Source organism: Tachypleus tridentatus, chromosome 4, assembly GCF_004210375.1.
Source record: "Tachypleus tridentatus isolate NWPU-2018 chromosome 4, ASM421037v1, whole genome shotgun sequence".
Taxonomy (NCBI): domain Eukaryota; kingdom Metazoa; phylum Arthropoda; class Merostomata; order Xiphosura; family Limulidae; genus Tachypleus; species Tachypleus tridentatus.
In genome coordinates, this window is record NC_134828.1 from 50,886,155 (window position 1) to 50,912,454 (window position 26,300).

At 31.8% G+C, this 26,300-nt stretch overlaps 1 protein-coding gene across 2 annotated transcripts in view; it reads right to left on the bottom strand.

Annotated features, from left to right (window-relative positions):
- Positions 1 to 26,300, bottom strand: part of LOC143249116 (uncharacterized) — an 84,155-nt gene that overhangs the window by 24,342 nt on the left and 33,513 nt on the right. Inside the window, exon 7 of one of the 2 annotated variants that reach the window (XM_076498457.1) lies at positions 4,984 to 5,113. The exons of the other annotated variant lie outside the window; for it this stretch is intronic. The gene's annotated coding sequence lies outside the window, so the exon portion shown is untranslated. The remainder of the gene's footprint in view (positions 1 to 4,983; positions 5,114 to 26,300) is intronic. 2 annotated transcript variants of the gene reach the window in all.

Consider the following 26,300-nt stretch of genomic DNA (forward strand, 5'->3'; position numbering starts at 1 on the left):
ATTACCCACACTCGAAGTAGGTGCGTTATAAAAATGATATCCAATCCTTTAACGTGGGTGGTAAGTTATTGGTAAGTGTTTGCCTTCAATCTGGTTAGTACTTCAAAATAAAATAAAGTCATCAGATAGCCTTAGTAATTATGCTAACACGGAAAACTATGAATACTTTACTCACCACAACTAACCTATATTATACTCACCACAACCAACTTACATTGTTACTCATTTAAACTAACCTATATTGTTACTCACCACAACCAACTTATATTGTCACTCATCACAACTAATCTATATTGATACTCACCATAAGTAACCTATATTGTTACTTACCACAACTGACCTATATTGTTACTTACAACAACTAACCTATATTGTTACTTACTTAAACTAACCAATCTATATGTCACCATAATCAACCTACGTTTTTACTCATCACAACTAACCTATATTGACAGAAGTATTTTGAAAGATATGTAGTATCAACTCTACTAACTTATTCTTCTGAACTTGTGATTAGTTAAGATATGTTAAATAAAGCACTTCTTCCCCCCATGATCATAAAGCTACACAATGAGCTACCTGTGTAATACCGACTGGGAATATCAAACCCCCAATTTTTGCGCTATGAGATTTGTTGATCGACGGGGAGGAGTAAAAGACAACTGAAAAATGAATTAATTTCTTAATATACTTCCTTTGTCACCCTTAGATTCAAAGAATTTGGGCCCGGCATGTCCAGGTGGGTTAAGGCGTTCGATTCAAAATCTGAGGGTCGCGGGTTCGAATCTCCATCACACCAAACATGCTCGCCATTTCAGCCGTGGGGGCGTTATAATGTTACGGTCATTCCCACTATTCGTTAGTAAAAGAGTAGCCCAAGAGTTGGCGGTGGGTGGTGAGGACTAGTTGCCTTCCCTCTAGTCTTACACTGCTAAATTAGGGACGGCTAGCGCAGATAGCCCTCGAGTAGCTTTGCGCGAAATTAAAAAAAAACAAAAAACAATCACATAATTTGTACGTGAGTAAAGCCTATTTAGCTAGAAGTTAATAATAAACATTGTGTGTCTTAGATTTAATGTTTTCTCTCATATTCATCAGATAAAATTTAAATCATATAGTGACGTATTATGCTGAAGATTGTTCTAATGTGCTTTGATTTAACAAATACTGTAAATTACTTTTAAGTTGTTCTAAAATGAATTTGATTATTTTGGATAAAGTAGCATTTGTATGATTATGAAATTCGTATGATGTCATGTGTCACTTAATACTCACTGAATGTAGAGTAAGTTTTATCTGTGAGAAAAATATATTATACACATATATGTGCATAAATCCTGTTTTATTCACAGCTTCTGGTGGCTAAGAGGTAAGCTTAGCTTGAAGGCTGTAGAGTATTTAATATTATATATTTATTTTAATATCAAGGTTTGTTTCAGTTTGATGCATGTAACTTATAGTGTTAAATATGTGTTTCAAAAGTCCCGCCTATTCCCTAAATTTGTAGAATATCCTCGAGTGTAAGAATCAGCAAAGTACTATGTGTGTATGTAAAATACTAGTGATTGCCAGTATTGTTGTCAACTAATCTTTCAAGAACCTCGTCTTAAAGCTTATAAAAGGTAACATTGTAGTAATCAACGAAGATAAGAAAATTCGTGCTTTGTAAGTAGAATGCAACAATAGATAGTTATGAAAGATTAACCGTAAAATGATCGACTTATTTCCATATCCTTCACTATCGATGGAGTACAGATATTGCGCCTTATTTGGCGTTTTTATCTTTTTACCTGATTGTTTGTTTATTGTTAAGCACAAAGCTAAACAGTGAACTACCTGTATTGAGCCCACCATCTAAATTCAGTTTTTAGATTATAGGTCTTCAGTAAATAACTGTAGAATCAAACTGGGTGAAAATCCTCATGTTCTGTGTAAAAATATCAAATGCAAACAAATTCGTCATATATACTATATAATAAAATATTTAAATATCCGAGTGGGTCTAGTTCCCGTTGATAATTCTAGAATTAGTTCAGTACTTCTGGTTATTACTTAAAATTCCCACTCGTGAGGCATATTTTATCAAAATTTGGTAATTAATAAATACATCTGAATATAGTAATAAGAATATTTCAGTTTGCACTGAAAAATACTTTTGTGAATATTTATTTGTTTATTTGTAGTTAAGCACAAAGCTACACAACCTGTGCTCTGCCTACCACGGTAACGTATATATATACCTGTATAATTAAGTCTTAGCCAATCAGTACTAAATAAAAAAAACTGAGATACTAATAACTAGAGCTAAAATTAAGCTGAATACTGATTACAACGTGCTGAATAATATCAATGAGGTAAAATATTACAAATCATTGATTTTTTTTCAGGGTTGGTACTTTTACAGTTCGTGATTTTTGTGATTAATCCTAAAATTATCTCGCAAGGTTCGACTAGCATAAAGATTCAGGTTTTATGATTAAGTTTAGATATTTAGTCAATAATTCAGATTAAATTATCATCCAAAGATTTCACATTTAATTAAACAAAATGTAAAAGTTGCTGAATGGCATAAAGGATTATTAGTGCTTAAAATATGTGGGAGTTTAATGGTATATACAAGCATATGTGTATGTAATTGTGTAGGTGTGTGCTGTATAATCATTTAGACGTGATGCACGAAAATCTGTCTAGATGACGGAAATGGACTGTAAAGATAATTAATAGAGGTTGAAATTGGATTACAGAGAACTTGTAAATGAGCCAACATTTGTTAATATTTTGATAATTATGATTAAATCTTCACTTATTTCATACTGGCTTATTTAATAAATGTCGTATTTCAATCAAAACTTCTCTAAATGAAGTTTACTAACTATTACAATTTATATTTTTGAATCTAAGCATTATTTATTTATTAAGTGTTTTATTATTTGCGATTCAGTGCAGTTTCCTATTTTTCACAGTTGCGATTAGAAACATAATAGAATTGGTTTCGTTTTATTAAATACTTTCTACAGCCTCCTGCTGTAGTATTTGCCAAAGAACTGCTATTGACTGGAAGTACGTTTCTGCTCCCCATCTACTATTCAAAATTAGGTTGGACATAATGGTTAGCGTGCTTGGACTGTGAATACGAGGACTCATGGCTCGTAACTCGTTGCCACAAAACATGCTCCATACTTTATAAGAATGTGTTATAAGAGTGACGGTTAAATCTTACTATTCGGTTAAACAGTAGTAATCTAAGAGTTGGCTGTGAATGCTGTTGATTTGCTGACATCATTGTAGTCTATAATCTAAAAAATTAGGGACGTTTAATCGCATACAGTGTTTTGTGTAGTTATTGCGCGAAATTTTTCAAACAAAAATATTCAAATCTGCAGCGTAAAGGCAGAGAACATACTTTAAATCACTAGATGAAATAAAATTTTTGATTAACAAACTGCTATTCTTTCATTTTCTTATACGATTTAACTGGCTAGTTTCGGCACATTTTTGTACTGTTTCAATTTCTTCTAGAATTTCAGGAAAGAATAACACAGACTGACACCAGCTCATTATGGTATACAGCAATTCGTAATTTCTCTAAATGATTTTTGTACAACATTTTAGCTACTACCATATGTATTTCATCTTGTTCTATATACGACTATATGCCAATACAACATAGATCGTCTAAACTGACTTAATTCCCCATTTTAGTTATTAGTATATTGAGTTCATCACTATGAATAATATTCATGATAAAATGTAACTGTCAATGTCCTGTTTTAATATATACCCATATAATTTTATTACAATAAAACAATTTTCGTATTTCTAAAAGTAGCATTCTTTACTACTACTGAGAAACTATCTTAATCAGCGACACGTGTTTGTGTCTCTTCTTGTCGGACATCAGACCAAGAATATCATATAATGTATACCATTACATTTCTAATTCCTAATCTAATACATTAAACGCGATAGGTACTTATTGGTAATTGTACTGTCTTATGTAGAATTGGTACCTCGCTTTCATATTGTATTCTTCTTTTCACTCATTTTGGTCCATTCAGTGGCTCAGCAACACATCTGCAGACTCGCAACCCTAGAAACTGAGTGACCAAAGCACAGATGACCCATTGTGTAGATTAGTGCTTAATTCCAAACAATTAATCAGTCACAAATTTTGGTCTTCGCCAGAACGAAGAATGGTAGCATATATTAATTTAACCACTATTAAGATAACATGAAAAACAAATTAAATAATTTTAGCTCAATTTTATTTCCAGTGACAAGTTATAATTATGTTGATTGTAGAAAACAGAGTATTTTCTTGTAGTTTAGTTTATGCATCTACTGGGTTAATATCAATGTTTTGAAGAAAAACTGTCTGCGAGGATTAAAATTCAGACAGGAGGTAAAGCAATGATATAACTGGAAATTTCATGCATATGTTTTGGTGATCTAACAGAGTTACGAAATATTTAAATTCAAACGAATATTCTGATTGGTAGCACCCATTTTATAATAACATACTTTCTAAATAGAACAGGTTAAAAGGAAGTGCACATTTGTGCATGCTTGCAAAATGAAGCGAAAAATGTTGGATTACATTCATTGTTTTGAATGAAAGAAATCACAAAAACACTTTCACACTTGCAAGACATTTCTACAAAGATGGGTATATTATTTTAAAGCTATTTTGAATATTTTAACCAGCAAGTTACATGATTATCACAGCCGATATAAATTTGAATAGAACAATATGTATCACAACTACATTTTAACATTGTTTTAATTTACTAGATAAAATGACATCGAAAATTGATCGAATTTGTAAACGTTACGTAACAGCTCCTTCCGAGTTAAAACATAAATATACGCAAATCATAAGAATGTAGAACTTTCAAGACCGGGATATTCCTTACATTTAATGGCATTGCAAATCAAAGGTTTGTTTCAAGTTAAGTATAAAGTCATGCAATGTGCTTTGCTCACCACGAGTATCAAAATCCGGTTTTTAGCATTATGGGTCCGTAGACGTACTGTTGTGCCACTGGGTGCGGAAATCAAATGAATATGGATTATCTTGGAGAACAAGAACCATCCAGAAAAGACCTGCAACAAACTGTAAATTGGTTGGGATAAGTAAAGCAGACATCTTGTAACAAATGAGAACTTACAAACACAAAGGACGACGGAAAAATAAGTTCACATGACCCAAATAACAGTACACAAAATAATAAAGAATAATCTTTTGTAAAAGTGGCATAAATCGCGTATAAACATTTTGGCTTCAACGACATATCGCATACCTCAAGCTGCTGGAGAGTGAAACAGTTATTATGTTATTTCATATAAAAATATACTGGCAAATTCGCAAACGCAGATTCTATGGATTGCTGTGTAACTGGATAGTTGAAACAGACACTGGACAATTATTGTGTATGTCTAATATATACAGATTATGGGGAACGTGGATGGAGGAATGTTGGGCTTTGCACATGACAATCTTATTATTTAGCTCCTTTTAATGAAAACTATATTGCAGGACTAATATCATTATATGATCGTCCGATAAAGCAAGACCGCACACGGTAACATGGAGAGTAACAAGGCTCTAAAATATTTTAAAAATAGTATAATCATCTTTTTGTAATACAGACTTATTAACTAGAACAATACGTTTAAAGTCACCTAACACTTCTAATGGAGGCTTTATTAAATGTGTGAAGATGTTTAAAGCCACCATATACATTTGTTAAGTATAGCAACATATTTACAGATACCAAACACTTCTAATACAGACACTGTTCACTGAGTCAACAAGTTTACAGTCACAATACCCATCTAATACACTCTTTATTAAATGTATCACCATGTTCACAGCTACCAAACACTTCTAATACAGACACTGTTCACTAAGTCAACAAGTTTACAGTCACAATACCCATCTAATACACTCTTTATTAAATGTATCACCATGTTCACAACTACCAGATACATTTAATATTGGCTATGTTAAATGTATCAACTTGCTTACAGCTATCTGACACCTTCTAATATAAGCTTTGTTAAACGTATTAACATATTTACAGTCTATAAACATTTGTAATACAGATTATGTCAAACGTATTTACATATTTACAGTCTCCAGACAAATCTAATATACAGCTGCTAAGCACATCTAATACAGACTATGTTAAACATATCAACATGTTTACAGCTACCAGACACTTCTAATACAAACTATGTTAAATGTATCAACATGTTTACAGCAACAATACACATTTAATATACAGACTGTATTTAACGTATCAACATGTTTACAGCCAATAGAGATGTCTAACATATACGATATTAAATGTATTAAGACATTTAGAGCTAAGAAACACTTCTAATGTAGGTTTTGGTATATTTACAAATATTTTACCGTCATAGAACATTTCAAATAGATATTTTAAAAGCGTCGTTATGTTTACAACTGTGAAATGTTGTAAATGCAATTTTTATCGTTATGTGGACGGTCTTTGTTATACATGAAACAACAACAACAAAAGGCTTCACCTAAAACTAATCACACCAGGCTTAAAGATGTTTAAAAAAAATACTGTTAGATTAATAGAGTGATGACGGTTACAAAATTTATTTCCGGTACATAGAAAGTGATATATATATCTCACTCGGCTCTCCTGTAAGATAGCGAGTATGAAGTAGTACGTGTACAAACACAAAAAAATTATGAGTTATTCCGCCCTTTCACCTAGATAGTCCATTAGCGAGACAATTCATATTATATCATTAATAACATAGAGTAAACTCCCAGGGGAACTGATTACGTTTTTATGTTTTATACAACCAACAGCATGATGACTTTGCTGGTCGTTATGTATTGGGAAAATAAAGAGAACTGAGTAATTGCAATCTATTTCCTTCCTAAATCGAGCTTACGGTTCATCAGAATTAAATACTGTACATAAAATGAAAAGAGTAGAATATCAGGTAACTTTAAAGGATTATAAGTTTGAAACGTTTAACTTCAATACGGCCTAATGTGACCAGTCAACCTCCGATAACAGAGAGCGCAAATTAAGGAAGCAAAATTTGTATAAAAGACAACGTTATATGATGTTTCTTTTCCTTTTTCTCTTGTTATTAAATTCCTAATGACCTTATCAGATGCTAATTGCATACCCTATTTTATGAAAGGTAGTAATTGACTCATTTAACTGATTAAGTACTTCTATTTTTAAAATTGAAAACCAAAACCTATAAAATAGTGGAGTGTAGCCTAATTTTAAGTATTTTTACCACACAAAAGGGAGCTAAATAACAAAACTGTATGTACACTGTCAGAGAGTTTCCAGTTATCATGTCAAAAGTTACCGTAATCGAGCCAACGAGCTCTAGGTGATGGATGCTAACACACACACGTGATTTCTATAAAATCATTGTGTAATGTTTTACCAGTGTTAGCAACCCGGTGGGACATCGGTAAATTTTACAGACTTACAATGATAAAATCCAGAGTTCGATTCCTCTCAGTGGACAAAGCTCATTGTTAGTTAGTTATCACCATTATATTCCATCTAAGAACATAGGGCCGCAACAAGTATTTAAGTGAGTAGGTTGTTAGCCCACTGCACCGAACCGTCCCTAATTTAGCAGTGTAAGACTAGAGGGAAGACAGCTAGTCATCACCACCCACCGCCAACTCTTGGGCTACTCTTTTACCAACGAATAGTGGGAGTGACCGTCACAATATAACGCCCCCACGGCTGGGAGGGCGAGCATGTTTGGCGCGAACCCGCGACCCTCGGATTACGAGTCGCACGCCTTACGCGATTGACCATGCCGAGCCACAATAGTGTTACATAAAACCTCAATCAGTAATAGCTTTCCATTTTTGTATATATATACATGGTACTACTGCCTATTGTATGTCCATGTAACTACTTCACCTTCTGTAGATGGATCTTCATTGCATCCATAGGGAGATGCATACAAATTTTTAGTTTTTTCCATTTTCGTTTCGCAATTTTTATGGCCCTTTTTTTCGTTTTTTACCGCTACTTCGTCTCATTTCCATCGATCTTCAACAAATTAGGTGTGAAGGTTTGTTGGGTCCATGCGGAGATACATGAAAACTTTTGGTTTCAGATTTTATGTTTTGCGGTTTTAATATGTATTTTTTGCATTTTTTTACAATTACTTATAAGGAAAGTAACTTTTAATGTTCTAAGCTAACATTCCATTAATCATGAATTTACAATATTTCTGTCGATGAGTCTGGTACTCCAGCTAGTAGAGCTATAAGACTGTAATTTACTTGAGAAGTAGATAATAAACTACTGTTGTTGGAACATGTAGCAGTTGATAATGGTTCTTATCCTGACATCACTGATAAAGTAGGCAAGAAATTCTTGAAACAGACTCGTGATAATAGTAATTTGATAAGTGTTTGTGAAAATAAGAAGTTAATTGTGCCCTTTACAGGTGATTTATTTGGCCTTGCACGGAGAGGTGGTTAAGGTGCTCCACTCGTAATTTGAGGGTTGTAGATTCGAATTCCTGTCACACCAAACATGTTTGTCCCTTTTAGCCGTGGGGGCGTTATAACATTACGGACAATCCCACTATTCGTTTATAAAAGAGTAGCCCAAGAATTGGTGGTGGGTGATAATGACTAGCTACCTTCCATTTAGTCTTAAAATTCTAAATTAGGGACGGCTAGCACAGATAGCCCCTGTGTAGCTACGCGCGAAAATTCAAAACAAAGAAACCAATTTATGTTTTAAAGTTTTTAATATAAAAAATAGCAAATTGTCTAATAGGAAAAACAACAGAAATTTTGAAAGTTAGGTGTGAATGTGAAATCATACGCATATAATCAGACTGAAAAGAACCTAAAATACAGAATGGATGAACATACGGAGAATGTTCAGAATAGTAAATTAGATGTTTCACTATTAGAAGAACATGTTAAAATAACACGACATACGGTCCACGAGAAAAATTATATTTCTTGCTCAGTCTAAAATGATCTTATCAGAAGGATTCGTGAAGCTTTCGCGATAATTGAATTTAATAATATATTGAACAAGAATGGTGGATTGACAGGGCATATTATAAAGAGGTTTCGTTATATTCCGTAAAAACATGTAAATTAAGATAACACATGATTTAATGGAAGAGTTCAATGATGTAATATTCTTGTGATTTACACTCCTGAAGATTGCTTGTTGAAATATGTACAGTGGATTTGAGACTGTTGATCATTCTGAGATAACACGATTTTTATTCTGTAAAGCAAAAATTACTTCTTGTTCTTCATTGTATTTAGTAATTGTATTTAATGTTTAATATCGAAGAGTTATTTTCAATATTTTTTTTAAAGTTGGATATTTTAATGTAGATAATATTAAATTAAAACGAAAATAAACAGATGGGTTTTCATTATATCCTTATCTGTAATTCGACTGAAATAATTTGTGGTACTTACAGGATTGCAGTAAAAACCCTTTTTTTAGAAGTTTTCTTTCAGTATTTAGTATGTATTTAAACAAAAGTTGAAGCAAGGACATGGACCGTGTAGGTTAGTATTATCTGATCACCAAACTATAGGAAGTATTATCTGATCACCAACCTATAGAAAGTGATATAATAGGAAGTGTAGTACACACTTCTTTGTGGTTATTACAAATAATGATTTATATACAAACATTCTACAAACTCACAAACAATATTCAGTTTTCTATCTGGTCTGTGACTGAATATTTTATCGACAGTTCAGGTCCACGACGAGAAAATTTATTTCTAGTTGATACACTAATACACTTCACTTAACTGGAATGCTAGCAAGCTCTATTTTTCACACCTGAATTTTCCCCGACGACAACATCTAATGTCTTTGTAGAAATACTAACGTCCGAAGTTAATTTACTGAAATTTGCAACGTTCCTGGTCAAATATCTGTAGTTTTCCGATTAATAAGCGTTTGTGACAATTATAGCTTCGAGGGCTTATAGCAAACACTGTAGCGACCAAACAATAATCTACCACTGTCTCTGCGTCTTGCAATACCTTCCCTTTATATACTCATTAGCCGAGATTCTCGAACACTCATCAATATTCGAAGATTCTCATAAAAAAGATTTTATGCTTTTATAAACCATATATTGTTGATTCTTACTCTCGTAAATCTTCTGCACATTTAGAGAATAGGTGGGTCTTGTGCAATTCACATGCAACAATATACGTTATATGCATCGAACCGAAACAAAGACATATATTAAAATATATGTATAAGAGTAAATCTTTTACACTGTATAATACATCCACTGCTTAAATTGCAGAGTACAATCTTTTATTTCTTTGGACATGTACTTCTGTTATTCAGTCTGGCATGCAGATGCTTGACACAAATATCGTGAAATTAAACTCACGTAACTTGATTATGTAGGATCAACACGAGTATTTCCTGAAACTATTATAAATTTGATAAGATGCTAATCTGAAAACAACTACAGTGGTTCTTGAGATTTAAAGTTAAATAATAAAAATTAAATTAAATGCTTTGTGTATGATAAAATATTAATATAGACGAATTTGCAAATATGTCGTTTGTTACTTATTAAATTTCGGCAGTTGTTATCACAGAAATTATCTTGGTAATGTTAATCAAATAGGGAATAACATTAAGAAAAGTACATGTCCAGGTACAGTCTTATTGGCAGTGTATGATCCACCACTTAATTTTCAGTGGGAAAATTTTTAAGATAATTATTTTTAAAGATTTTTATTTAGTAGATAGCTGACACAGTACAGTGACTTTTATTACACCATTGGCTGTTCTTTATTTATTGAAAAAATCATTATAAATTTTAATGATAAGACTATATGCTATGGATATAACTAAGTTATGCTCTTAATTTTTAACTAGACAGTACTTGCAAGTTATGGGCTTGGTATTCCTTTTCATAATGGACAATTATGGTATCTGTAAGGAGTGTTTACTGTATTGATTTGAAATGCATTTGAATTATAGAAATTCGAGCTTTCCATTTGACCCATTTCATACTATTAAAATTCCTGAGAGTCTTACTGTATAATTGTTTTGGTATTTAGTACAGTGTTAAACCTTTTCAACAGATCATTAAGTCAGTGGTATCACATTTAGTTAAGTAATTTATTATAATAATGTTTGATAAGATTCATACTGTTATTTTTTGAACAATGACATCTTTACAGTATTTATTTTACTTAGGTATTCATTAACATGTTTAAAGGTGACGACTCTCTTAGTGACAAGTTTTTTTTGTTTTCTTTTACTTAAATACTACAAAGCAAACCTACAGATATTCTACATTACATTATTTACTTGAAACTTAAAAACTGATTAACTTGGGAAATTTTGAAGGGAAATACCCTTTCTTCAATGCAGTGCAAAATTCTAAACATGCATGTGATTAATATCAGACATTTCAAGGCTAAAACAAAGGTTATGTAATGTATCTTATATGTGTGCCTATTGTAGTGCTCTGGAGGAAGACATATTTATGGTTGTGACAGTGAAAGAGTTAGAAAGAATAGACTTTCAGATGAGTATTAGTGTCTGCTTTTTGAGCATGACTGACTTAGGATAAACTGATGGATGTTTATCTGTAAATTTAAATATTATCTAACATATGGCTAGAAGTGAAATCTGTAAAACTTGTTTAATACTGTAATCCTGTGCTTTGTATAATTATTCACTAAAACAATTCTGTCTTTGTGTTTTCAGTAACATATTATGTTTTACAATGATCAGGTATTTTATTTTTTGAAAAAAATTTAATCAAAATCTTATGTGAACATGTTTATTGTGAAATGTTATGCTGAAATTTCTCAAGGGCAGAGAAATTGTTAGACAAAGTATAATAGTTTTCAATAGTTAGACAAGTAAATTAGTTAATTAAAATATGTCACCATTCATTCTGTTGAGCATATTTTCCATTATAATGTAAAATATATCTTCATTATTTTTTGTGTATTAACATGTGCATTTATCTTTATTATAACTGGATCTTGTTTTGTTTTGTAGAATAATCTTATAAGGTTTAAAGAATGTATTCTGACAAGATGTCACTCACTTAGATACCATTAGTAAAGACAATTTTCATTTGATGAGCATGTATCCTATAATGCTATAAGAAGAAAACAAGTTCTTTTTGTATAATAAGTTTATATATTTTTAGTGAAATAAAAAGCAGCTCAGGCATGTTAACACAGATAAATATGTAAATATTCTTCAATATTTTACTCTGGTTATGATGTATCTGTCTCATATTTCTCTGCCTTGTTATATATGATGATACCTTGCCTTTTGAAACACTTGTTCATCTTTATCTACAATTACTAATATTGCACTTATTTACCTTTGTTTGATTTCAGTTTGGTTTGTAGTAAATATTTGTCCAATACAAAAGTTACTTGACAAAACATGATTATTATTAAATGTTATTATGCAGAATGTTCATAAGTTAATATTGATATTTGTTTTGTAACAGATTTAATATTATTTTAAAATCTGTGTTTATTTCAGTTTAATATATATTTATAAGTGTATGTAATTTATATCGTTAAATTTGTACTGCACATCTCATCTGTTCTCAAAATTTGTAGAAGATTCTCGAGTGTAAGAATCAACAATATATGTTTTACAAAACCACTAACATATCTTTGAATATTGTTGCCAAGTGAACTTTTGAAAGTGTTGTTTTAAAGGTTATAAATCAATATTCCAAGAGACAGTTTTATATAATATTGTTAAACTACTACAGTCAGTATACTATAAGGCTTGAAAGCTATAATTGTGACAAACGCTCATTAATTGTAAAACTACAGATATTTGAACAAAAGTATTTATAGATTTTCAACATCAGAAACCATTTAACTTCAGTGATATAACTTCATACAATGGTGTTTCTACAAGGACATAGATTTTGTTGTCAGTGAAAAACTTACCTATGCTTCAAGTTAGCTAGCTGTCAAGCAGAAGTGTATCTATGTATCAAATTATAATTAATTCACTCATCATGGACCTGGACTGTCAATAAACTATTCAGTTCCAGATAAGATAGAAGACTAAATACTGTTTGTGAATTTGTAAATTTTTTGTATATAAATCATTATTTGTAATAACCATTATCATACATGTATTGCTTTTGAATATTAAAATATATGTGTGTTAAGAAAGAAAATTGTGTGTATCAATCTTGTTGGAAAATATTATAAATTCAATACATATTGACATTCAATTAACTTCTGAATTCAAATTCCAGTTCATGTTTATTTGGAATCATAACAAATATGTAACATAATAAATTTGAGATTCATCCAGGATAAATTATAATATTTAACAGTGTACTGAATCTTTAGAAGTAGCAGGCAAATCTTATTACCTAACTAAAGCTCAATTACAGCAATCCATTGTTAAGGTGCTTGAAATAATTTTACAAATGATTGAAGATGAGTGATAATTTATTCTTATTGCAATGATTAAATGAAGTAAAGTAAAAAAAAAATGACTGGTGGTTTGTTATAATACAAACTGTGGAAATGATTTGACTGTATAGTGTTTTATAGAATTTCTTTAAGTGGTTAGCTGAAGCTTGACTTGGTAGCCTCATTTAATATATGTACAAAAATTATTTGATACTCCAATTATATGCCATACATTTTTTGTGTATAATTGGGCTGTGTGTGGTTTTAATGGTTAGTGTATCCATACTGTAAATCTAAGGATTCATAGCTTAAGTCCTGTTACTGTAAAAAAATGCTACACATTATGGGACTGTAGGTTCTGTGGTTAGACAAGCTACTTTCCTTCTAAGATTTGGGATGGTTATGTACAGATAGTCTACTGTTTTACTTTACACAACAGTTTTATGAAATTAAGTATATATTACCCTTGTCAAATAAAAATAGCTTTAATTATGAGGAAATACTACTGTTTTGTATTTCTGTGCTTGCCAGCTAATAAGCAAAGAAGTTTTATGATATTAGAAGAGTACTCTTTTTATAAATGTAACAAAAAACTGAGTGGCTAATGATCACACAGCACAAATGAGCTGTTTAGACTTTACATGGAGAAAAAAATCTCTACAATACTAACTTCTCCTTTTTGTCTATCAAAAGATTGAAGTTTGAATAGAATCTCAACTTTCATCTCTCTTTTTTTCTTTTAGTGACTTCAGAATAATACTTTTATAACTATTTTACAACATAGTAACATTTTATGATTAAAAATTATGGCTCTATTTGTTTTGCTAATGAGAAAGCACTAGTAAAGTTGGTCTATTAGTCTTGTGTAAGTGGAGTCGGGAGAGGAGTTTTTAAAGCCTTATAAAATATTGTTTGCAAAGCCATTTAACAAAGTTTAAAATTTAGTGGAACAGCCAACTTAGTTTCACCAGCCTTTCCAATAATTTAACATTGTGTGAAGAAGTTGCAACTAATGTAGATAATAGTAAGGGAGTGGATGTATCTGGATTTTCAGAAACCATTTTTGAAATGTTACCCTATATAATGCTTTGTTAAAAGAGTGATCTCTAAGAAGGGGATAATTTGGCTTATTGAATTGAGATACTGCTGGATAGAAGAGAGTTCAGTCAAATTGAAATAATGTCACAAATGGGGACCTCTGAGCTCAGTATTAATACATTTACTCTTTCTCATTAATACTGGTGGCATAGATAAAGGAATGGACGATATTTAAAATTATTTAAGTGTACTAATAATATGGTTTTGGGTGTTCTGGCTGTGAGAAGTATGCTGCTTCTATTTGGTAGAGTGAGAAATAAATAACAGGAAATTTTCAACAATAATAAATGCAAGGTAATTAATGAATATGAGATATCACAATTTGAATTATAATTTTGATGAGAATAACTTTACAATGTTATGGAAGGAAATGATTATGATGCTCTGGTTAAACATTCTTAAGCTATACAAGAAGTGTGGTAGGGCAAATATCATTTTAGGTTGCATCTACAGAAATATTGAATACAAGTTTAAAGAGTTAATTATTTTACTGTACAGGTCATTGTTTAATTTTAATATGGAATATTGTATTCAGTCATGGGCTACTTACCTTAGGAAGAATATTTAATTTTTGGAATGGGCTCAGGGAAGGGCTATTAAGATGGTACTTAAGAGGGACAGTTGCCATAAAGAACAGGTTATAGTCTCTGAAATTGTTTTCTCTTTGAGGATGTTTATGTTTGTTAAAGGAATTAATAGTGTCAGTGCATCTTCCTTTTTCATATAAGTTGTGAAATTGGTAAGACTATGGGACACAAATATAAACTTTTACAGGATAGGGGGTTTCTTCTGGCAAGACAGTTTTATTTTTTTAACAGGATGTTTGGCCTTTAAAATAGATTGCTTTCAGATATGATTGATGGAAGTAGGTGCAAGGAGTGTATAAGAAGGCTTGATAAACTACTCAAATGATAAAGGTGGCTTTGAGTTGCTTTTCTTTTATAGTTTAGTGGATGGGACGGTTTATACAAACTTTAGTGTTCCTGTTAAAAAAGATGGGAAAGCTAGAGGTTATAACTACATTTTTGGCATTTTTTTCTTCACAGTTTCAAGAAATATATTACTTTAACTCCAGTTATATGTATAATTCATCAACAATGGTTTAAAGCACACATACCATGACCTTTTACAGAGTACCACTCAACATGATATTGTGTACTCGATTACCAAGTTATCAATTATTTATTTTACACTACGTTCTTGAATTTAGCAATAGTTTATATTGGAGAAAATTATAATTTCATAACTCATTTTTAGCTGATGAAATGTAGAAGTAGAATTTAGAAATAGAGTATTTGAACAACCAAAGTAATTTTTTCTTCTATAAACAAGCAAAGAAATACCTTCAAATGGCACAGACGATTAGTTAACCTTTCCTTTGTAATAAAACTGTGTACAATTGTGTATTTTTATTGTTAATCAAATTATTTATTTAAAAAAGAAAAACTTAACTTGAATCAAAACTGTTTTTCAGCATTAAGTTAAAAATTAAACACCTTTATTTACTTCTTAGATATGCTATTATTTCACAAAATGTTTAAAGTTAGAATGAATATAAATGTGCTAAATATTTTCTGCCATAGTAACTTTGAAAACACATAAAGAAAATTTCTTCAAAAAAAAGAAGAAGATGTAGGGACGGCTAAAATTAATCCTTGAAAAACAATGCAAACAAGATAGTATAATTATAATATTTATATTGTATTGTGTTTCACAGTGGAACAGCTGAAAGTTTATGAACTTTGGTTTGATTCTTGTACACAGTGGCTCATTGTAGCTTTGCAATGCAGTAAACAGTTATGCATTTTATATTTTATTAAACTGATTGTAGGTAACCTGTGTTTACAAAATAAAAATTAAAAATGCTTGATATAATTTATTTTTTGTAGTTGTTTAATATAATATATAATTTACTGATTAAAGTATTATAACATTTAAACCTTTGATATATAACTATAAATGCTACTTTTCTTACTTACTAAAATATTTGTGTATAGAAAATATTTTTTCTTCTAGTTCTTTCTGTCACTGATATGGACTATACAGTACTTTCAGAAATGTAGAGAGACGAAAGTGATTTAAGTTGTATACAGAAATCTACAAAATCAGTAAGGCCTGCTTGAAAGAAGTTTTGCATTCATTGTACTTAAGATGAAAACACAAAACAGTACTATGTGTTCTAGATAAACCAATGGGTTCTTAATTTTTAGGTGTGTGTGTGTGTATATAAAATATTAACACTGCACAGTCAAGTTAAATAAAATCAAAGGGAAGGACTGCATTAAAAACAGCAACTACAAACCTATAATGAATGATAACTTCTTATAAACAAAATCAAGCAAAAAAATAAAGAACACTACATGAATGTCACACTTTTCTATTACATTGTTATTGCAGTTAATTGTCGTTGCCTTGGGTGGTTGTTAGGAGCTATACTACTTGTTTTAGCTAATTAGTTGGGACCCTTTATACTGGTATAATTTGTGTACCAGGCTACTAATTAGTGCCTAATCACCATAATGGGGGCTGAAATACCAACATCAGAAGGTATGTTTATTTAACTTACTTACTCCCAAGTGTTAATACCTTATTATGTTTTTATTTTAAATACAGTACCTTACCACTAATTGTATAATAGTTTTCCTTGATTTGTGTTGCCCTGTATTTGCACAAATTTCATTTGACCCTAGCCTTGATACTCTCATCTATTTTTGTTGCATGTTATAGCTAAATCATAGCATGCAAATAAACAGGCAACAACCCTTCATCACTAGAAGAGTGACACGCCTCCTTTGTGCAGCTGACTCCCTCTATGCTGTGAAGTATAATAATCACTTTTTGATTTGGTATTCACGAGTGCAATTGCATCAAATTTTTGCTCAGTACATTAAATTTTTTGTGTTCACTATAAACATTTTGCTTTTTTTGACAACTTTAAGTTTGTTGTCATTTATTTTCTTATGGAACGTTTTTTCTTTTTTCAGTTTTCCGCATTATAAACTTTCAATTTCATGTAACAACTGTGACTTCTGATATGAATCCTACCATAAATTATCCTGCCACACTTAACACTACTGTGGCTTCAGATTCCAGAATTTCAGCAGAGGAGGTCTCAACTTTGGTGGGTCAGGAGTATCAATTTTGTAAGTAGCCTGTTACATCTCCTGAGTCATGTTCATGCTGGATCTCCCATTTTCAAGGGAATCTTTACCTGAGGATAAAGACTTGGACAGCCTTTTCCCAGCTCCTGGATCTTCCTCTTCCTTGTTCAACCTTTCTGTACATGATTTATTAGGTTTGTTATCTTTTGTCTTTTTCGCCTGTTGCATACAATACTAGGCCTGGCATGACCAAGTAGTTAAGATGCTCAACTCATTATCTGAAGGTTGCTGGTTCCAATCTTCATCCCACCAAACATGCTCTCATCCTTTCAGCCATGGGACATTATAATATGATAGCTAATCTCACTATTTGCTACTAAAACAGCAGCCCAAGAATTGTTTATAACTAGCTGCCTCTCATGTAGTCTTTCACTGCTAAATTAGGGACAGCTAGTGCATTTTGAACTTATGTAACATTGTATGAAATTCACAACAAACCAGTCCTTATAATTCTTCACCCTCTCTCTCTCTTTCATTCGTGTCCTACATTCAGTTATTTGTTCTTCCCTTTCCTGTATATTTGTATCCATTCTGAATAATTCTTTATTCAACACGTACAGGTGTCAGAGCTCTCATCCTTCTGCTTACTTTTATTTCCCCTTTGCCCAATTCTCTTGTCTTTCTCTTACTCTAATGATTATTCTATTAGGTTGAGGAATAATTCGTGAGCGTTTTTAAATAATTTCATTCAAGCATTACATGCAAGACTATACAATACTTCAATGCATGAACACATGACACCCAAAACATTTATTATGATACTTTATTTCATGTAATACCTAGGTATATAGTATGCATTGTTTTAAACGAAATTGCAAGAAATTAAATGCGAAAAGCAAATGGTGTCAAAAATGCTCAATTTTGTCCACTTGACAGTCCATTTAATGAGCTGAAAATGAAAGCAAAAATTAAAGACATATGAAAATCAAACACACCATTTATTAGAGCAAAAAATTATCTACCAAATGACATGAAATATTTTGTGAAAGCGTTTCATTTATAAATATATTTTTTTAATTTGAAAAACCCTCACTAATTATTCCTCAACCCAATATATTAACTTTCATCTATCTTCCTCATTTCTGAAACTATTCAGCATTCTTCCAAAGGGTTCTCAGTTGATATGCATGCCCTTCTTTCCTCCACATGGGCACATTTATCTTCATCAATTTTTCTTTCATACATGGTTGCTTTGTTGCTAGGACCTCCTTGTCAGAGATGCTCTTTTGTCACATCTTCGTCTGTTAATTACCTGTGTAATTTTTTCCTGGCTCCTTTCTTTTACTCATCTCTTTTTGGAGATGCCCCTTATATGTAAGAGTCTCAGTGGAGACTAAATGCCAACAATCCCCTATTCCGTTTCTTGACCTTCTCAAACTTCTGTTTCTATTCCTGTGTCTCATTATTCAGCATCTTCACCTCTACCTGTTCCATCTTTCCATGCTTCAGCTGCAAGATGTCAGATTTCTCATTATCATCTCTCTGGGTTCCAGTGTCATGTGGACTTAGATAAATTTGAGCATTTGTGACAGATTCTTGGATTCTTCAAGTGCTCAGTATCCACTTTCTTGCCATCATCTCCCAGAGACAGTTTTGGATCTCATCCAGAATTTTATTCCAATCTATTCATGGTTTCCAAGAAAACAAGGGTTTGGCACCCTGTTATCAATCTCTTGATTTTCAACCTCTCACATTTCACTATGAAGTATTTTATCAATCTCAGGTGATCATTCATTCCAGGTGTTTGGATGAACAAAATTGATGTCTTGGATGATTCTCCTCTTATCCCTATTTTTTTGTGCATTGTAATTTTACCTTTGGTTTGTTCATGAAGGTTGGGAAATTCGATTCTATGCTCTACCATTTGATTTGACATTGGCTCTGTTCATTTTCTGTTACACAGTCAGCACCTTTGCTCAATATATTTAAGACCTGGAACTGCATTTTTGCTATTGCATGGGAGACTGGGTTGTTTTGGCTCCTTTGCAGCAAGCCTTTTGTAACCTTACACATTTCCTTCTTCACAAGGTGGATTGTCAAACTGGAGGAGTCACATTTCACTCATACTTAGTATCTTATTCATCTGGGTTGATTCTCAACTCCCACCTCAGCAAGGCCCAGCTTTCTCCTCTGTGTTTGAAGGATGTGGAGTACTTGGTATACAAAGCCAGGACCTCACCTTCTCTTACTTTGCATGAAGTTCTCTCTCATTTAGGGACCTGTTTTTACATGAAATCTCTTGTTTCTTGGGGTTATGCATACATGCATTAACTACAGTAGATGTTGCATGGCCATTGGAACCTTGCTCAAGATTCTTTGGACTCCTCCAATTTTCTTCCTTCCATTCTTGAACTAGACTTTGCCTTGTGGCTTGACAGGTAGTGTTCCTTTTCTTTGTCCTCATTCTGATCTCTTGCATATCTGGATTTTCAGAAGATGGCTGATTTAGGGCTCCTGGCTGTTCATTGGTCATTGGATCATTTTCTGTCTGTGGCATGGGATCATCTGTTCATAATCCATTCTGACAATTTGATTGTTTTCTCTTATACCATTTGTCAATGGCGCATCCAGTCTGATATGCTTTATTTTTTAATACTGGATCTCTTTTTTAGCCCAATCTCAACAAGTCCAACATTTTGCTTTACACATTCTAGGAAATTGGAATATTTTAGCAGGTTGACTCTTTTATCCTGACAAAATTTTACCAATACAGTAGTCTCTTACTCGTCAAGTGTTCCAGCGGTTATTCTTCTAGCTGGATGTGCTCCTTCTGGATTTCTTTATCATCCATACCAGTATCAAACTCCTCCCTTCTTCTTGTTTCTGCTTCTGCATTCTTTGGTTCTTGATGTAAATGTGCTCAGTGCAAACTGCCCCAAGATTTCCCTGTATGCCTTTCCTTCTATCCATCTTCTTCCCTCCATCCTCTCTCTTATCTAAACCACTTCATGTTGATTCTTCTCATTGCTCAATTCTGATCAGCACAACTGAAGTTTTCACTTTTGAACCTCCTTCAGGTATCTCCTCCCATACAGCTTCCTCTTTCTAATCCCTTTTCTGGCATCTTCATTTCATTTATAAATTATCTTTATGTATGGGTTTTGTTTAGTCCCTTGGTAGGCATTCTAGACTCTCTCTGCAAGTTACTTTTATTCTTTCTCAGACTGTCTGCTCTTCATTTTTGCTAGTTTATCAGTGTAAATGGCATATTTTCCATTTATTGTCTTTGTGGGCTTCTTACCTTCCTAACCAAATGTTTCACACCTTTCCAACTTTTTTTATTTGGCTCTTTTACAATGGTTTCTCCATTTTTATGATAGGATGGTATAGAGTGCTATTATCCAACACATTTCATTTTTCCTGCTTGAGCCCTATTTGTTCCTTTCCATCCTTTATGTATTTTTCCTTTCATCTTCTTCATTCCCCATGCACTGTTGCCCTACCAGATTGAAATCTCAACATTATCCTTCATATTCTTCTCCTTCCTCATTTGAACCTTTAGTATCTTACTTAATGTACCATCTCTTCGCTCAAGTTTTATATTTTATTCCTCTTATATGTATATGGACATGATTGGTTAGAGGTCTTTGCTGTTGATGTTTTTCACATTTATCATCATTAAAGTGTTCTTCTTTATCCCAATGATACTGTTTTTCCAAAAGTGTCAACACCTATTTCCCTTCTGTATATTCCATTTTTGGTCCTATGAGAGCTCTTCATTATTATGTCAGTGACACTGATCCTTTTCCTTGCTCTCAAACTAATATTTTTACCCTTTGGAATACATACCCTATCAAGGATATCTCACCTATAAACTTTACTGTTTGGCTTCATCAACTTATTTGTCTAACTATGTGTCATAGAATGAGGATTTTTATCAAATCTTTCAATTTTCTCTTGCTAGATTTGTCATCTAACTTTTTCCATGCCTGCTCACTTCAGTTGTTCCATTAGAAGAGATAATGTAAACCAGTGTGTGGACTACATTTCACACATTTGTTGCACATTACTTGCATTGTGCAGTTGTCTCTTCCTCATCTGTTTATCACTTACAACCTATGGCCATTGTTCATAACCCATATGGGTTCTGAATAGGTAAGTCTTCACTTTTTATATTTTATCTTTACAGTAGCCTCAGCTACATCCCTGTATTGCATGCTATGGGAATAATGAATTATTGTGTTACATAGTTCAACATGTGAGTAAACTCAATTCCTGAACTTACACAGTTGATTTCTAGTTAAAATAATATGATTGCCTAAATATATGATAATGCTAAAGGAGTTATATGTTTATTAATGTTCCAGATTGGATTGTTAGACACATGTGTACCATTTAAATACTTATGAACAATTAATTTATAATATTTATTGGAAAATCATTTGTAGTTCATACATTTTTGATAGTTTCAAGGTATTTATACAAAACTCATATGACTTGGTTATCGTAAGTGCTGAATGAACATGTATTTTCACCAGGTGTTTCTTAACCCTATAAATACTTGCTACTTTTTTTTTTTAGTAAAATGATAAATGATAAATTTCATCATTTTTTTTTTACAAAAATAAAACTAGAAGATGAAACTGTTTAAAATTGATAGAAAATGTTCCTAAAAGTATGTAGTTTCAGAAAAGTAAAACATTTAATTCTGACTTTTTCTACTTTTTCTAATGAAAATAATCATTATTTAATGTAGTTAATTGCACTCACACCCTGAATTGCTCACCTGCAAAGTGGCTTTTATAAAAAGTATTAAATTTTTATCTTACAGTTTTCACATTTCATTTTTATGATCTATAGGAACCTCATAAAGGATTTTCAAAGTTGTTAAAGGTAAATATTAATATTCTATTTTCTCTACAATATCACTAACTATCTATTATCATTAATGCACAGCACAGTGAAATATTTAAAATTAACAAATGGAAATATGTACATACCTCTCACCTCTTTGTAGAAATCTACTAGAATAGTTATATTTTTATATGCATAATCTCACATCGTTATCTTTTCACTTATAGTTTGTGCTTTCTTTTCCTTTCAAAGTATTAATCTACTATCATTTATGCCCATGTGTTATTTGATGTATATAGGTCTTTATGAAGGTACTTTGGAAGATTTCCCAGAAAGGCAAGTTGTTGAAACAGGATAACACCTTTATACCTTCCCAAATCAAGGTTACAATTTAAACTAACAAAAGTTATTAAACTGATCAAATATGACTTTTAAAACATAATAACACACAATTAAGTACGTGTAATATATAAAAGAAAGACCTAAATACAATTTAAATGTTCTTTCTACCAATAGTATATTTAGGTAAGAAATCATTTCAAGTACTATGGTTGATTAAGCAAACAACAATTTGAAAATGAATGACAGTAACATGTATACCATAAGAAAAACTACACACCAATTTCAATTTAAGTGTTGGTAGAGTATTGCGTAAAGTGAGAAATTTGTAACAACAATTTACTCTTTTGTCAATTAAGTAAATGAATATTGTAGATCTGAAGGTAAAATACAGATGGTGGACATGACACTTGATAAGGGTTGTAAAAATTGATTTCTCTATTTAGGGAAGAGTTATAGGACTATAGATATCATGTGTCAAATAGGTTAAACTCTGGTACATTGCTAGCTTATGTGGCTAGTACTGAAATGCTGCTAAAGTCAAGATTTTTCAAAAGGAGTGGATCATATGACACAAAAAATGCATCTTAAGTATTTTTTGAAAGGTTTTGTTTTAAAATGAAGTAATTAAAATTTAGATAACATAAATATTCAAATTCTAATACACTGCTGGCCAAAATCTTAAGGCCAATGAATACAAAGAAAAGATATGCATTTTGTGTTTGTCAGACTCAATCACTTATTTGAGCAGAACTTCGAAAGATGAAAATAAGAAAAGGGAAAATAAAAAAAAACTTTTTTAGCATTTAATAGGGAAAATGTGAACACTATGAAATTAGCCTAAATACTACCTTGTCAAAAGTGTAAGACCATACCAAAAAGAAGTCCTAAACAGGGTAGGAAATGCCCAACAAAAGGTCTCAATAGTGCGTTGCACGACCGTCATTGTGAATAACTTCAAACTAGGCACAAAACTAAGGTCTATACTATGTAAAAACTACACTGACAAACACCACACAAACATTATTTATAAAATACAATGTGATAACTGCCACGACTTCTATATTGGAGAAACAAGTTGAAAAATGGAAACCGGATTTAAATAACACAAAAAGTCACCTTCACACGTTTTCGAACACTGCAAGTCAAATAAACACAACATAACCATAGAAAACACCCAAATACTAAATAAAGAAACAAACACAAAATTAAAGAAACCTTACTTATAGAACAACTCAAGCCCAAACTAAACCAATACAAAGGAACACCTTTATACCTATATTAATAAATACAATCAAACATCCAAGCACGCCCTCTACATTCCTGCACTCAGTTACACAATTCCCTTCAAACATGTGGTCAGCTATCGGTCAGTTACCTCTTTCTTTCTTTGTGAACCTGACGATGACCGAAGAAGCTCGAAACTTTGTTCGCTCCTCTACATAAAAAAACATTTCTCAACCCAAACGAGCCGTTTTTACATATATATTAACAATAGAGTTGAACATACACTGAAATATTCAAAATAAGGATAAGAGAATGATATAATGCTTTATTTATTTTTACAATAACTTGCCAAGAGAGCGATGTGATTATTTTTATGATAGAAAATTTACACATTAACTCTAATGTGCTCTGTCAATTGTGGATATTGAAACCTCGTTTATCGCATTATAAGTCTGCAGACACACTAGTGAGTCATTGGAGGAACTGCATAGAATGGATAGCACTCAATTGTTAATTGATTGTTTGCAGAGAGTAAAGACATGATGTTAGTGCATATTTTCAACTTAAGTTTAACTTGCACGATAGGTTTTTAATTGTTTGCTTACTTTGGTTTGATCCAAGAACATAATATCATATTATGATCATAATGTGATTCAACATCATTTTGAAAGTGAATTTATGTCCATATTTTTGGTTTAATTTACACAGCATTCATTTGATTGTTTTCTTTCTTGGGTTCTAGAATGATTCCCAGAAAGTTTTCTTACTTATACAGTATGGTGTACTCATGTGGGAGCCATATTATGTGGTTATGTGTTAAATGTTTTGTTCGCTTCCAGCTCTTTAGAACATGCTAGTATGATACCTGAATATGCTGCATCAACACACAACTAAGCTACCATATATGGGTCCTAATATTTAACAGATAGTAGATTCTCTCAGAATCTTAAAAAGAATCACTTTTCATTACTGACAGATGGGTCATTAATCGTAGAATTTGTTATTTTTTTAGTTACTTTCTTAATTTGATACTGTTTAATGCATAGCATTCACAAAAATTGGGATGAAAGCAGTAGCACTTTAATATTCTATGGCAGATGACACCTTACACCTGTGTTGTTTAATTTTCATCGTTTTAACGATTAATAACATATTTGATGAGATGACATCCTTTAGAGCTGTGTTCTGATTGTGAAGTACATGGAGCAGCTAAATTTAATTGTTGTTTTTTCAGTTCAATCTGTAGAGATATAAAGCATCTGGAATATCAACTCCTTGTACAGTGAAATCATTTTTTGCTCTTTTGGCTGTTGCACCAAAGGCATATGTTTATTGTTTTCTATAACTAACTTAAGAAAATTCCAAAGTTGGAACCTTTTAAAAGTGGTCTGGTTGACATAAGGTACATATTTATTCTATTGAGTTATTATGTATGTTGGTCCATCATTTTGAACATGCAGTGTGTTAATATTAGGGCATTTGTTTCTTAGCCTGTAGAAAACTAGCTCAAGGTGTAGTCATTTGACTGTGGAATCATGCGTGTTTCATGCTGGAATTAAACATTATGTATAATAAGTCAAAAGAAAACAAAGTTATATTCATTTTGCCTTTTTGTTATATGTTACAATTATATAACTGTATATATTACATATATATATATATAACACTTGTACCTCAGAACGGCTGGTATGGGTATAACACTTTTATTGATAAGAAGAGAACAACGTTTCAACCTTCCTAGGTCATCTTCAGGTTAACACTTATTCTGTAGCCAAAGGAAACTTTGAACTTCTTTCATGGACAATTTTAGTAAGTCATATATAGAGTATAATTTGTGCTTTAACTTTATAGATTGAATTTCGTCTCCATATTTATACGACTAAGTTTCTGAAAAATAAATGTGGACTACAGCATTATTTGACATAAAGTCAGTGGTAAGTTTCTTCACGACTAAAAATTGATGATCAAAATTGAATAAATGACTGTACATTCTTTTGTTGAGCAAATCATTTAGTAGCATTACCAGCTTTTCCCAACACCAAGTAATCCTTTCTTTTGCATTTCATTAGATAGTCTGCACAGTATCACATTGCCTATACTGATTTCCATTTTTCTATCTACGACCACCAGAATGTTTGCTGTTACTGATCAGTTTTGTTCACATAATCAAATATTGTTTATCCTTGCAATGGGTTCTGGAGATAGATTCCT